Source organism: Petaurus breviceps, unplaced genomic scaffold (assembly GCF_028583685.1).
Source record: "Petaurus breviceps papuanus isolate PSGF00001 unplaced genomic scaffold, PetGlider_PUasm1.0 184, whole genome shotgun sequence".
NCBI lineage: Eukaryota > Metazoa > Chordata > Mammalia > Diprotodontia > Petauridae > Petaurus > Petaurus breviceps.
The window spans coordinates 11175589-11190577 of NW_027185793.1; the positions used below are offsets into that span (position 1 = coordinate 11175589).

General features: G+C 39.2%; 1 protein-coding gene and 1 pseudogene across 2 annotated transcripts in view; one reads left to right on the forward strand and one right to left on the reverse strand.

Moving 5' to 3' along the window:
- FBXL17 (F-box and leucine rich repeat protein 17) overlaps positions 1-14989 on the reverse strand; it is a 572591-nt gene that overhangs the window by 479169 nt on the left and 78433 nt on the right. The window lies entirely within an intron of this gene.
- Positions 1969-3626, forward strand: LOC138161329 (prefoldin subunit 3-like; annotated as a pseudogene).

Consider the following 14989-nt stretch of genomic DNA (forward strand, 5'->3'; position numbering starts at 1 on the left):
TGATGTTTTAGAACCAGAGGCAAAAAAAAGAGGTTGAAAGAATCCACCCATCACCTCCTGAAAAAGACCCCAAAAAGAAAACTCCTAGGAATATTATAGCCAGGTTCCAGAATTCCCAGATTAAGGAGAGAATATTACAAGCAGCCAGGAAGAAACAATTTGAATATTGTGGAAACACAATCAGGATAACCCAGGATTTGGCAGCTTCTACACTGAGGGATTGAAGGGCTTAGAATATGATATTCCGGAGGGCAAAGGAGCTGGGATTAAAACCAAGAATCACCTACCCAGCAAAACTGAGTATCATGTTTCAGGGGAAAATATGGCCATTCAGTGGAATAGAGGACTTTCAAGCATTCGTGATGAAAAAAACAAAATTGAATAGAAAATCTGACATTCAGATTCAAGAAGCAAGAGAAGCATGAGAAGGTAAACAGGGAAAAGAAATCATAAGGAACTTATCAAAGTTGAACTATTAACATTCCTACATGGAAAAACAATCATTGTAACTTATGAAACTTTTCTCAGTAGGTGAAGGGAATAGAAATATAAAGATATGTCTATATATGAGGGTATATGGGCATATGAATACATATGTGAATGTGTGTATATATGTTTAGAGGTATACATAGATAGAGGGCACAGGACCAATTTAACAGGAAGGAATGATACTTAAAAGGTAAAATTAAGAGGTGAGAGGAATATAATGAGAGGAGATGGGGAGAGACAGAATAGGGTAAACTATCTCATACAGAAGAGTCAAGGGAAAAGGGTTACAATGGAGGGGAAGAATAGGAAGGCAAAAGGGAATGGGTCAACCTTATTCCCATTGAATTTGGCTTGAGGAGGGAATGAAATACACACTAAATAAGGTATCTCACCTTCCAGGAGAGTAGGGGGAAAGGGGATAAGAGGGGGGATGATGGAAGGGAGAGCAGGCTGGTGGGGAGGGAAGTTGGAAGCACCCACTTTTGAAAAGGAATAGGATTAAAGTAGAGAATAGAACAAGTGGGAGGTGGGATAGGAGGGAGGGAAATATAGTCAGTCTTTTATAATATATCTACTATGTTACTGTTTTGCATTAGACATACATGTACAACCTATACTGAACTGCTTATCTTCCCAGTAAGGGTGGGTGTCAAGGGAGGAAGGGAATGAATCTGGAATTAAAAGTTTTAAAATCAAATATTCATATATATATATATATATATATATATATATATACACACACATATATATACATATATATATACACTATTTTACATGTAATTGGGAAATAAGATATACAGGCACTGGGGGCATAGAGATCCACTGGAAAAGTGGAAAGGGGTATGAGAGAAAATATGGGAGACAGCAGATTGGAGGAGGAAATATCCTGTGGGACTGCTATTCTGGGGTGGTGGGTAGGGGAAACGGGGAGAAAATTTGTAACTCAAAATCTGGCAGAAATGAATAATGTAAATCAGAAGTTGATAAAGCATTTGAGAAATAAAAAACAGGAGTTTATATTCCAATAGGAGGAAATGATACATATGGGAGGAGTGCCCGGCAACAGAGGGAAAGGAGGAGTGGTACCTGCGTGAAGGGCAATATGGCAGGCAAAGAGAAGGAGGTAAAGACAGGAGAAAGAAGAAGAGTGGGATAAAGCAAAACTGGGGTCCTTCCTAAAATAGTGGTCTCTCCAGGGAGAAAATAACCAATTGGGAAATGAGGGTCCTAATACAATTCTAGGGTGGCAAGGAGGAGACGGAGTCAGTAACGAGTTCAATCTAGGCTGAGGTGGAAATGGAAAGATGATTCCTCCTCATGCTCTGTTCATAAAATTTGTTCAAAAGTCAAAGAAGAAACCAAAATTGACTATTCAGCATCTATTCTATGCTACTCTAGTACTATGCGTAGCCCCTTAACCAATAGAATGAAATAAGCAAATACACATAAATACAATCAGTTTGAAAGATAAATCAAGGAGAGAATGAAAGCAAGAAGACCAGGTAGAAAGTTCCCTTAATAAACCAAATTTAAGATTAACAGGTCTACAGCAACAATGAAGGAATAGGTATGGATGAAAGGCCCTTTAGGAGGAAGATTCAAAAGACCTTGGTGAGGTATCTAACTCAGGGCATGAAAGAAGAGGAAGCATGAAAGTGCCACTGAGGTTACTGACCTAGATAGTAAGAATAATGATCTATCACTTACAGAAATAATATAGAGGAGAAAGGGAGCTAAAGTAGGTAGGGAGAGAGGAGGTTGCTAAAAAGATGCTTGGTTTTCAACATAATGAGTTGTAGAGGTATCCTTAAGAAAGGAATCTAATGGCCTCCAGGCCCCGCCCCCTCTCCCCCTTGCTGTGAGGCTGCTAGAGCCTGGGATGGCGGCTACAAGGGAACTTGTGACCCCTGGCGATTTGGCAGCAGGAATCGGGCACCGGAGTCACCTGGGCATCCCTGAAGCGGTGTTTGTGGAAGATGTCGATGCGTTTATGAAAAAACCTGGAAATGAGTCTGTGGATATCGTACTCAAGAAATTGGATGAGCAGTATCAGAAGTATAAGTTTATGGAACTTAACCTCGCCCAGAAGAAAAGGAGGCTAAAAAGTTAGATTCCCGAAATCCGACAGACATTACACATTTTAAAATATATGCAGAAGAAAAAAGAATCTCCAAAGCCCCTGGAGACCAGATTCCTGCTGGCCGACAACCTTTACTGCAAAGCTTCCGTCCCTCCTACTGATAAAGTCTGTCTGTGGTTGGGCGCCAAGGTGATGCTGGAGTATGATATCGATGAAGCCCAGCTGCTGCTGGAGAAGAACCACTCGATGGCCGCCAGCAGCCTGGAGTCTGGAGGAAGATCTGGACTTCCTGCGCGATCAGTTCACCACCACAGAAGTCAACATGGCCCGAGTGTACAACTGGGACGTCAAGAGAAGAAACCGGGACGAGCCCCCCAAAGCCATGGTGGCAAGAGTGCCTGCCCTCAGCCCTGGGGCTCAGCTTTCCCACCGGCCATGGCCTCTGCAGGTCTGCATTCATTTTGACTTGGGAGTAATTGTTCTTTAGACAAAAAGGGCATTAAAGTTGAAGGCAATGATAGCACACATCTTATTATAATGATAAAATTTAGTCTCGTTTACACGTCATGATATTTGATTATAATTCATCAACCAAGGACAAGCAGGACTTGGACTCGGTTATCTCAGCTTCCAGCTCTGACATCCTAGATTTCTGACCAAATTAAAGCTGCACTTTGCCTCCAGCAAAGCTTCGTGGGTGACCCTGGCCCCCAACACTCTAGGGGAGCTTGTTCTTCTGTGTTGTTTACCTTTGACACCTAGAGAGAGGAGGAAATGCACAGTTCCTGTTTTCCATACCTGTTCTTTGTTAAACCATCTGTTGTCAGTTTGGTGGTTCACAAGTTTTTTTCTTTTTCTCACCTGTAAATTTGGTTAAGCGCTGGTCGATCTCCTGAATGTTTTACTCTTTTTCTTGAAGTGATTTAGCTGCCTTTATAACTAAGAAGTGGAATATAGGCTTGTTGAGGCTGCACAATCTTTGCCCATCTTCTTTCCAGACTTTCTTGTTAATTAAAAAGAAAACTGAATGGCAAAAAAAAAGAAAGAAAGAAAGGAATCTAATAAGCTGGATAGCATCTGAAAGGCAAATAATGATGAAAGATGTCAGGATCATGACACATAAGGACTGACTGAAGGAAATAGGGAGGTTGAGCCTGAAGACATGATTTAGCTATCTTAAAATATTTGAAGAGCTGTCAAGTGGAAGAGGGAATTATACTACTTCTAATGGGTATTAAGTTGCGAAAAGGCAGGTTTAGGCTGGATGAAACAATTAGTCAGGGGAAGGTGGAATGAGGAATTTTGAGAGGCAATGGATTCTCTTTCTTTGAAAGTCTTCAAGCATAAGCTGGATGACTTATTAGAGATGTTCTACAATAAAATAATTTCTTATTCATGTAAAGGTTAAAACAGATAGACTGGGATTCTTTTTATCTGAGTGATAGCAAGATAATCAGAATTCTATTTTCTACAGACCTAGGAATGAGACTTTACCAGCTTTACCAGCTGAATAGTAGTAGTTAAGGTCAGGAAAATGTTATCAGCTCACTGAAGGAGTAAGGTTTTTGGTTTTTGGTTTTTTTTTAACGAGAGAAAACAAAAGACATAGGCTTAAGGAATGTCCAATATTTGGATACTGAAGAAGAGGAGACATCTTAATACAGCAGAAAAAGCACTGGATTTGCAGACAGAATAACTAAAGGTGAATCCAAGGTGTACTAATTACGCATCTCTGCCCCCACATGCCGACATCTCTACTATGAAGTTAACCTAGCTCAGGGGTTCTTAACCCAGGATCTGTGAAGATGTTGTAATATTTGTTGTTTACTATTTAATATAATAACATTATATTTTAATTTTTATTCTGATATTTAATTGTTGTTTGATTCTGGTAGTGACATAGTTGTTCTAACTGCATTTCAATAAAATTAGTTTCCTCTGTAATCCTATGTATTTTATTTCATGCATTTAAAATATTATTCTGATACGGGGTCCAGAGACTTCAGTAGACTGCCAGTCCTATGATCAAAGGCAATAGTTAAAGAAGAAAAGCAATCAAGTTCAGTGACACAGAAATTAAGAAGAAAAAAAGTTTCAAAAAGGAAAAAGTTTACCAATAGTGTCAAATATGAGAGATATAAATAAGAAGAAAGGCAGAGGAAATGGCACTTGAATTTGGCAGCAAGGAACATAATATCCAATACGCTTTGCTCATCTCTGGCCCAAAGCTGGGCTTTCAGATGCCCTCAGGACCCAGTCATGGTGATGGAATCCTAATAAAGCTGGCCCAAGCCCCAATATTCTAACTTCCTTATAGGCCCCACTGAACAGCAGGTCCACTGTCCCTACCTAGCCACTTCCCCCCACCCCTACACATTTCTGGACATCGGACTGTCTACTGAATATCTCAAACTAGATATCTCCAAAACAACACAAATTCAGCATGTCTAAACAGAGGATTCATTATCTTTGTAACCAAACTCTTCCCTCTTCCAAACTTCCTTAATACTGTCAAGGACACCACCATCCTCCAAATCACTCTCTAAACATCAGCCTCAATTCCTCACTTACACTTATTCCACATGTACAATCTGCTTCCAAGTCTTGACATTTCTACTTCTAGATGTCTCATATATGACCCCTTCTCTCATCTGACAGCTAGCATGCTGGTTAAGGACCTCATGATTTCACATCTAGATTACTGAAATAGTCTTCTGGTTGGTCACCTTTTCTACAGTCTCTGTCACTGCTTCAAGTCATCTTCTCCTTGGCTATCAAAGTAATCTCCCTGAGTGCAAATCTGAGACAGTGTCTCTCTCTTACTTACACACACACACACACACACACACACACACACACACACACACACACACTCCCCTGATCAAATACAGACCAAATATTTGATCTTTAAAGCACTTTGTAATATGGCCCTTTCCTAACCTTTCCAGTCTTAACTTTATTCCTCTCTCTACATAGTCTACAATCCAGTGACACTGGCCATACTGATCCTCCTCCTCCTCATGGGCAATCCATCTTCTGACTCCCAACTGTGGACCTGTTCATTGGCTGTCCCCTATGCCTGGAATGCTCCCCCCTCCTCACTATCACCTCCAGGCTTCTGTAAGAACTCATCTCAAATCCGAATCCCTGCAAAAGTCCTCTATTTCCCTCAATGTTAGACCCTTCACTCTAAGGTACCCCTCCAATTTGCACTATATATATATATATATATATACACACACACACACACACACACATACATATATATAAGTAGTTGTTCACATACTGTCTAGTTAGAATGTGAATTCCTTGAAGGTAACAACTGTTTCTGCTCTTTTTTTTTTTTATTTCCAAGGCTTAGCTAGGTCCCTGGCACATGGTAAATGCTTACTTAGTAAATGCTTATTGAGTTGATTTGTTGAGATGACCAATGTGGAAATTTGTTTTGACTACACATATTTCCTATAAGGATTTTGTTTTTTCCCACCAACTGGAAGGGATGGTGGAATAATTAATTGAAAATATATAAAACAATAGTTGCATTAAAAAAACATTTTAAACATTTGCCCCATCAGAGGATTATCCACTAATACTAAATTCCCAATGGATACCATGTGCCCCCTCCTCCTCTTTATATAATCTAGTAATACTTTCTCTTCAACTGTAAAAGAATCTCAATTCCCTCAACTCCAGATATGTTTCTTAATTTCCATATACCTCAAATGTACTTTCATATACCCTTCAATATCTCACTCCAAATGTGTCTACTCAGGAACTCAAGGTCAATGAGCAATACACTTCCTTTCGGTTTTGTTTGTTTGTTTGTTTTTGAGGCAATAGGGTTTAAGTGACTTGCCCAGGGTCAGAGAACTAGTAAGTATCTGAGGTCAGATTTTAACTCAAATCCTCCTAATTCCTGGGACAGTGCTCTATCCACTGTGCCACCCACCTGCCCCATTTACTTTCATTTTAATTATTTTCCTCTTTTGCTCCTTTCATCTTCTGGCACTGAAACCCGGCTCTACCTAGAAAATACTGCATTCCTAGTAATCCTTTCCAATACTGGAAAGACCTGCACTTTAGGAAAGTCACTTTGACAGCTAGTGGAGGGCAGACTAGAGGGGGAGAGACTTGCTGGCAAGGACATAAATCAAAAAGACCACTACAATAGTCTAGGCATAAAGAGGTGAGGACATGCACCTAGGTGGTGACAATGGCACAGGAGAGAAAGAGGAATGTGAGAGAGATGTTAGAGATAAAAACTGATTGTCCCTGGCACCAGAATGGCTATAGAGAAAGATGTTGAGGATGACACTCAGGCTGTGAGCCTAGAGGCCTGGAAAGATGGTGGTACCTTTGACAATAATAGGGAAGTTAGGAAGAGAGGAAGGTTTGAGGAGAAAGATAATTCAGTTCAGGTTTTGGACATATTGGGTTCAAGATGCCTACAGGACATCCGGTTTGAGATGTCTAATAGGCAGTTGGAGATGAGAGAATGGAGGTCAGCAGAGAGGTTAGGGCTAGATAAGTAAACCTGAGAATCATAGGGATAGATATTATAATTGAATCAATGGAAACCAACCTCTAGAGCATTCTCTAATAACTGTTAGGCAATTTCTTCTCTCATCAATCCTTATTTTTTTCCTAATGAATTTGGTGCCTGGCTCATAGACTCCCTCTCCACCTTAATTTCTATATTCATAATAAGGAACTTCAATATAGACCAAAGCTCATTTAAAGACTTCATTCTTGCAGTTCCTAGATGTACTCAATTCACATCATCCACACTTTGACACTGCACCTCGAGTATACACAGGGCTGCCACACTCCGATCAGCACCATCGTGCATACTGTGCTCTACTTTCATCATGAAGAACTTCGAAATTCCTTTAATCATCACCTCCTGTTATTCCATTTCACTCTATACCAAAACTTAATACTTGTCCTCACTGTGACTTACAGGCCTCTCCATAACTTTGTTATTTTCCCAGGTCATAAGCCGCATTCTGGTGATATTCTCCTCTCTTTCTAATCTTGACCTCTCAGTTGAGAGTTCAACTCCACACTGTCTTCTCAAAATCCTCATATACCTTTGTCCTATCCTCCTGTCATGTCTTACCAAACAAAAACCCTGGATAACTCCCAACACCAGCCTCTTACACTCCTACTCATAGGCTGCTGAATAAAGCTGGAGGAAGTTCAAAACCGTAAGACACTGAATTCACTACAAATTTATGTTATCTAATCTCTTGCTCCAGGAGCTTTCTCTTCTTCCTCCAACTTATTCTCTTAACTACTCACCATAGCATCTGTTCTAGAACTTCTTTCCTCAAGCCCAATAAGACTATGAATTTCACAGAAGGTACCAACTTGTACTAGCAGAGAGAATTTCCTTCCCTGGAAGTTTCCTAAATCAATGAAATCGCTGGTCTATTCCCTATCTCCAAATACCTGGCTAGGTACACGCTATCGCCCCCGTTGGAATTAAGCTCCTGGAGTACAGAAACTTGTTTTGCATTTTCTTTATATCCCAACACTTCGCACAACATTTAACCTAATTTCTTAATAAATCCTTGTTGACTGGAGTTAATTATAGCTAGCCTTTCAGAGAATTTAAATAATTGGAGCAAAAAGTTAACTTTCAAGTAGTTAAATAAGAGGGAAGTAGATAGGAAATAGAAGGGCTATAAAAATAACGAACAGTTCAAGTCCCAGGATGAAGAGAAGTTTTTATAGGTGTTTATGAGTAGATTTTGAAGAGAACTGAATAATAAAAAATTAAAAGTGAAGAAGTTGCATGAAAGGTTTAAGGAAAAAAAAGGACAATTTTAAGAATAAAATCCTATATCAGATGAGAAGAATATGTCCAAAGGACAGCTGGAGGGGTTAACTAGGGGGAAATCAAATTTTCCTCTGAGATAGAAATATATAACCAGTGTTAAAATAAAGATAAAAGTTCCATTTAGTCTTGATTTTCTCTAAAAAGCAGAAAAGGAAATCATCAGCTGAAAATAACAAAGGGAAGAAAATTAGCTATTTCCAAATGGAGGAGAAAGTCTAGATTTATAGTGCTTGTGGGTCACCCATATGGAGTCATGAAAAAATTGGCAACAATAAAAGGTTTCTGAACATGCAACGGTCAAAAATTAATTGAAAATCAAATGAGTAATGAATTCAAGGTGTTTCTGGCAGAACTTGCTCATGTTACATCAGGCAACTTGACTGCAGCCTCATCTGAACACACAAAGCATGGGCACTTTACACTGCACGTGCCCCTCAGGCCATATAACGCCAACAAAGATACTAAAATGCAAAAAGGGGTCAGGAGCAGAAAAAATTTAAGAAGGCCTGGTCTAGAATTAATGTTGTGGGTAATAAATTGGAAAGAAAATGAGTGTAGAAGTGGAAGTCAAGGCCAGCACAAATTTATTAATGGGACAAGTCCATAAAGTTATGAATAGCTAACACATAAAAAGCACTTTCACATATGCAAGATGTTCCAAACATCCAGAAGCCATGCTGATTTGTAATATCCAGTCTTCCAAATTAAATCAATGGATTTTATCCTCTCAACAAACATGTAAGTTAAATGCTATTATTATCCTCACTGTATAGATGAGAAAGTAAGTCTGAAAGGAGTTAGATGACTTTTTTCAGTTAGGATTCAACTTAGGTCTTCCTAACTCCAAGTCAAATACCCCATTGTTTCGACCACCTACCTCCCTGCTATTGTCTCGTCCTCAAGCAGCCTTAGGAGCAGAACACACAAAATGGGTAAATAGGACCAAACTGAGGTTCAGCATTGATATGGCTGGCTCAGTGATGCATTGAAAAATTTAGGAGAAACACTTCCTTTGTGTTTTTTTTTTAAACTTGGTAACTTTTGGTCATAACAAACATCTGTTAAGCACCTACTACTTAGGAGAGGAAGAGGTACTATTTTCACTTAACATTAAATATCATTAAGGTCAGGCTAAGAAAATATCTGCTTATATAAATCTCTGACTCCTCTATAACTCCAAGGTCAGAACTGTGGTCTGTTCTTTCCATTGGCTCAAGGAAACCAAGTAAGAATTGGAATTCCACTAGAATATAGCTACTAATCTCATATTCCAGAACTGACAAAATGAGTGTCACAATGTTTACTTACATGATTTTGTTTTTTCCCAAACCTAACATTTTTACTCTAAAACAAGAACAAAAGATTAGAGCATGAGGTCTGCCAGGATCCTGATCCACTACGACTTTGGGCTTTCTGCTAGGAAAATACTTTAAGTGGAAAACTGTAATCTAAAAATCCATAAGGAAAGGTGTCAGTTTGAGTAACCAGGCAAATTTACAAAATGGAAATTACAGAATAATTTGCAATATAACTAAAAAGACTATTTGCATTTAGGATTTCTTTTCCTTTCAATTTTGGTACTTAAAATAGCTTTTCACTAAAAGGAGCAGAAACAAGCAGCAGCTATAAGGCCAACTCAATGCTGAACTCCAATGTCATTAGGAACCATTACTTAGTTTTTCCCCTTAACCAAGAAATTAACAGTCCACCATCAGTTAAACACTAACTCTGACAATCAAAGAGAGAGAATAAAGGAAAGATGAGAAAGAAAATAAGAAAGAAAAATAACTGGGCATATCCAAGGTGTTTATCAAGTGCTTCCTATGTGCCAGGTACTGTGCTAGGCACTGAGGTTAAAATGGGGGGGGCGGGGGTACAAAGGGAGACAGTCCCATACCTCAAGGGATACAGCATATGTACAGATCATCAAACACAGAATAGATACAAAATAAATGCTTATTTGTGGAGGGAGGCAATACTAACAACTAAGAGAATCAGGAATGTGACCACAAAGGCTGCAGCACTTGACTTGAGCCTTTTGAAGGGAACTCACCAAGGTCCAAAATACAGAAGTATGCTCATTCTGAGGATGGGAAAAAGACTGTGCAAAGGCAGAGAGGCAAAAAATAGAATGTCATGTAGAGGACAGAGCCAAGTAAGCCAGTTTGGTAACAGAGAGTTAATCTAGAGGGGTAGGCTAGAACCTTATGTTGGTCTTCAAATGTCAAAAGAATTTGTATCTTATCATACAGACAATGAGGAACACTAAAGCTTCTTGATCTGGGGAATGACGTAGCCAGAGATCTACACTTTAAGAACATCCATTTGGAAGAAGAAAAAAATGTCCATTTGGCAACTGTGTGGAAAATGGATTAGAGAACTGAAAGAATGAATTGGGTGAAACAAATTAGGAAACTAAGGTCTGGGTAAGAGGATAAAAGTACCCGAACTAGCCAGTCAGTCAAGAAGCATTTCATTAATTAAGAATTTACTATGTGCCAGACAAGTGTGCTAAACACTGGAAATACAAAAAAAAAAAGCAAAAACAGTTCCTCTCCTCAGTAAGTTCATATTCTAATAGAGAAGACAACACGCAAGCAACTTTGTACATACAAATTACATACAGTACAAATTGAAAAGTAATCTCAGAGGGAAGACATTCCCCTGAGAGGAGCAAGGAAGAACCTTGCAAAAAGCAAAATTAGAGCTGAGTCCTGAAGGTAGCCAGTGAAGGCAAAAGTGAAGGATAGCATTCCAGGCACAGAAGACAGCCAGTGAAGTCTGAAGTCAAATCAATAAGCACATATTAAGCAATTACTGTGTGCCAACACCTCTGCACAAGCTATGCTGTTCTGTGTTCTGTGCTGTGTATACTAGGTACCAGTTGGTTGGCTGTCATTTGTTCTTTGTTCTTGAAGAAGACCAAAAGGACCTCACTATGTTGAGAGGCAAGTCACTGTGTTCTGAGCAGGGCTGATCAGACCGATATGGGCTCTGAATGTTCTACCACAGGTCGGGCACAAACAGTCCAGGAACATTTGGGGAGGATTCTCTAAATTTGCGCATCTCATGCTTCTTCTGAGCTGTTTCAATTCTGTTATACAGGGGAAAGGTAATAGAGGGAATCACAGAATCATAGAAATTGAGGCTTAGAAAATACCACAGCAACCATCTAATCCAACCCATACACCAAAAGTATCCCCACTATAACACACTCAACAAATGGTTGTTGTCCAGCCTTTGCCCGACAATCTACATAAAGAAGGAACCACTTCCTTTTGAAGCAACTCACTTTGGGAGTATAGTACATGGGAGATTTACCAGTACAAAGACAAGGAAGCAAGAGATGGAAAGCATCCTTGCATGGCAATTCAATGGAACTAATATGCATTAAATACCATCACAGGCTAGATAATGGGTTTACAAAGATGAAAATTAAAGTGTCTTTCTTTTTTTGGCTTTTTTTTTTGGAGGGGCAATTGGGGTCAAGTGACTTGCCCAAAGTCACAGGGCTATTAAGTGTATCAAGTGTCCGAGTCCGCATTTGAACTCAGGTCCTCCTGACTCCAGAGCCAGTGCTCTATTCACTGTGCCACCTAGTCCCAATCAAAAAGCTCAAGAAGCCTCCATTCTACTGAAGGGATACAATATATACACAAAGAAAGATAGCTAAGTGGAAGCTAGATGGCACAGTGAATAGAACATCGGCCCTGGAGTCAGGAGGACCTGAGTTCAAATTCAGCCTCACACACTTAACACCCCCCCCCCAAAAAAAACCACCACCCTAGCCGTGTGACCTTGGGCAAGTCACTTAACCCCAATTGCCCTCTAAAAAGGAAAAAAAAAAAAGATAGGTAAAATAATCTGGGGAGACAGAAAACGCTACCACCTGAGGACATTAGGAAAAGCCTCACAATGTAAGATATAAACAAGGAGGTAGAAATAAAAGGATGCATTCCAGGTGTAGGAGTGGCCTTTGAAGGCACAGACAGGAAATGGGATGTATAAGTAGTTCAGTTGGACTGAAATATTTAAGTTCAAGAAGGAAAGCACTTGAAAAGTATTGGAAAGATGAAGTGAAACCAGACTGATGAAATCCTTAAATGCTAGGCTAAAGAGTCTGTATTTTACCCTAGAAGAAATAGTTTCCAAAAGATCTTTGATGGGTAAAATAAGGGTAGAGAAGCAAATTGCTATCGGTAACAGCAAAAAGAGGACAGGAAAAAAAAGCCCAAACACAATATTTAGAAATAACTGGAGAGTTATACACATACACATATACACACACATACACATACACACACACATCACTGGATTGTAGAACTATTCCATTACTTTATAGTATTACTCTTTTCTGTGTGTCTCAATTCAAATATTAATTATTCTTTGGCTTTCTAAGAATCTTTCACTTTCCAGATCTGCTCTACTTGGTCTCAACCCCATGAACACCTTGCAACTACATGCTTTCAGTCCTGCCTTACTGTCCCACTTTCCAGCTTCCTTTCGTGTATTATTTTCCCTTAATTAGACTATAAGGTCCTTGAAAGCAGGAACTTTCTTATTTCTATCCTTAGCACTTAGCTCAGTGCCTGGTATATAATAGTTTTAACAAAAGTTTATTGACTAATGACTCTATAACTATTAATACTAAGTTACTCTCTTCAGTTGGATGGCAGGACATGTGATCAAGGGTAAAACATGGGAATTCTGAAAAATATAGTACAAAAAAAAAAGTATATCTCCTTTCATGTTCCTCCATTACACCTACTACTTACTGCCAATTACCTAAGCATTTCTAAGTCCTCCATATACTTTTCTAAAAAGGGGAGGCAACTCAAACTTTCTATTCTTAACTGCAATTTCTATACACTATTTCATCACATTCCATTAAAATGTAGTGAACTTAATGTCCCCTGAAATCTATGTTAAAACAGGCTTTCCTAAATTTACATTTCCCAAAAAACTAGTTTGCATTAGCTAAAAAGCACTGCAGAAAAATTCTGTGACATTCTAATAAGGTCATTAGTGTTCTGCTTCTTTATCAGTTGAGCAGAATTCAATACTATGTTCTGCAAAAAACATGAGGAAAATCTTACTAGGAGGAATTATGTCTATGACAGAGCTTCTAAAAGTTCTATTATATACCCTTGACAGCACTTCACAGCAGAAAATTTTTTAAGGTTAACAGAGTAACCAGGCACCTATTGTGAACAGTCTTCTGAGAGCATCTTTGAAGTATCAATAACCCGTATCCTGAGAAAGAATGAATAAAAAAGTAATTGTATCTTCCTATGACTTCTTATAGCACTTAATCTGTACTTACTCCATACTTATAGGGCTTCATACTATTACTGTCATTCTGTGTATCTTATCTCCATAAAGAGTCTATAAATTCCGTGAGATCATGTCATATACTTCTTTATGTCCTAAACGTCAGTCGGTCAATAGATATTTACTGAGCATCTACTAGATGCCAGGCCCTGTACTAGGAATTGAGAATACAACGAATAAAAGACAGTCCCTCCCCTTGAGTCTAATGGTGGAGACGACATACAAACAACTATTTACAAGTTTTATACAGGATAAATTGGAAATAATCAACAGATGGAAGGTGCTAGAATTAAGAGGGATTAGTAACACTGCCTGTAAAAAGTGGCATCTTAGTTGGGACTTGAAGGAAGGCAGGGAAGCCAAGATGCAGAATGAGGAAGGAGAGCATTCCATGCATGAAGCAGAGCCCAGAGTCAGGAAATAAAGAGTCTCACGAATGAAACAGCAAGGACACCAGTGTCACTGAATCAAAGAGTACCTGCAGGGGTGTAAGGTGTAAGAAGACTGGAAAAAGGAGAAGACAAAGGGGACCCACACAGCATATGAAATGTTCTGAACAGCAAACAGAATTTTATATTTAGTCCCTGGGGTAATGGGAGAGCTACAGAAGGTTATGACATGGTAAGACCTGAACTTTAGGAGAAAATTTTGACAGCCGAGTGGAGGAGGAGCAGGAAGGGCCTTGCAGCAGGGAGACCAATCTTCTAGCTATTGCAACAGTCTGAGCATTAGTTGATGAGGGCCTATACCAGGGTAGAGGCAATGTAACAGGAGAGAAGGGGGCACAAGGAAGAGTTGTTACAGAGGTAAAATCGACAGTTCTTAGCAACAGATTGGACAGGGAGGGTAAGAGTGAAGAGTCAAGGATGACACTCAGTATGAGCTTGGGTGACTAGGACAATAGTGGTACCCTCAAAAGCAAAAAGCAAGTTTGGAAAAGAGAAAAGTTTGGGGAAAAGATGAGTTCATTAGTTTATTCGCTAGATAATAAGTTTTATAGCAACCAATTTAAATGAGCTTAGTTTTGGACATGTTAGCTACAGCACATTCAGTCTGAAATGTCTAATAGACAGCCGGAGATGGGACACTGGAGGCCAACAAAGTACAGTTTTAGGGATGGAAAAGTAATGTGAGAATCATCAGCACAGAGCTAAATTAATCCATGGGATTCACCAAGTGAAAATATTAGTGAGGGAGAAAAGAAGACAAACCAAGATAGAGCCCTGGGAAACATCCACATAACCTGG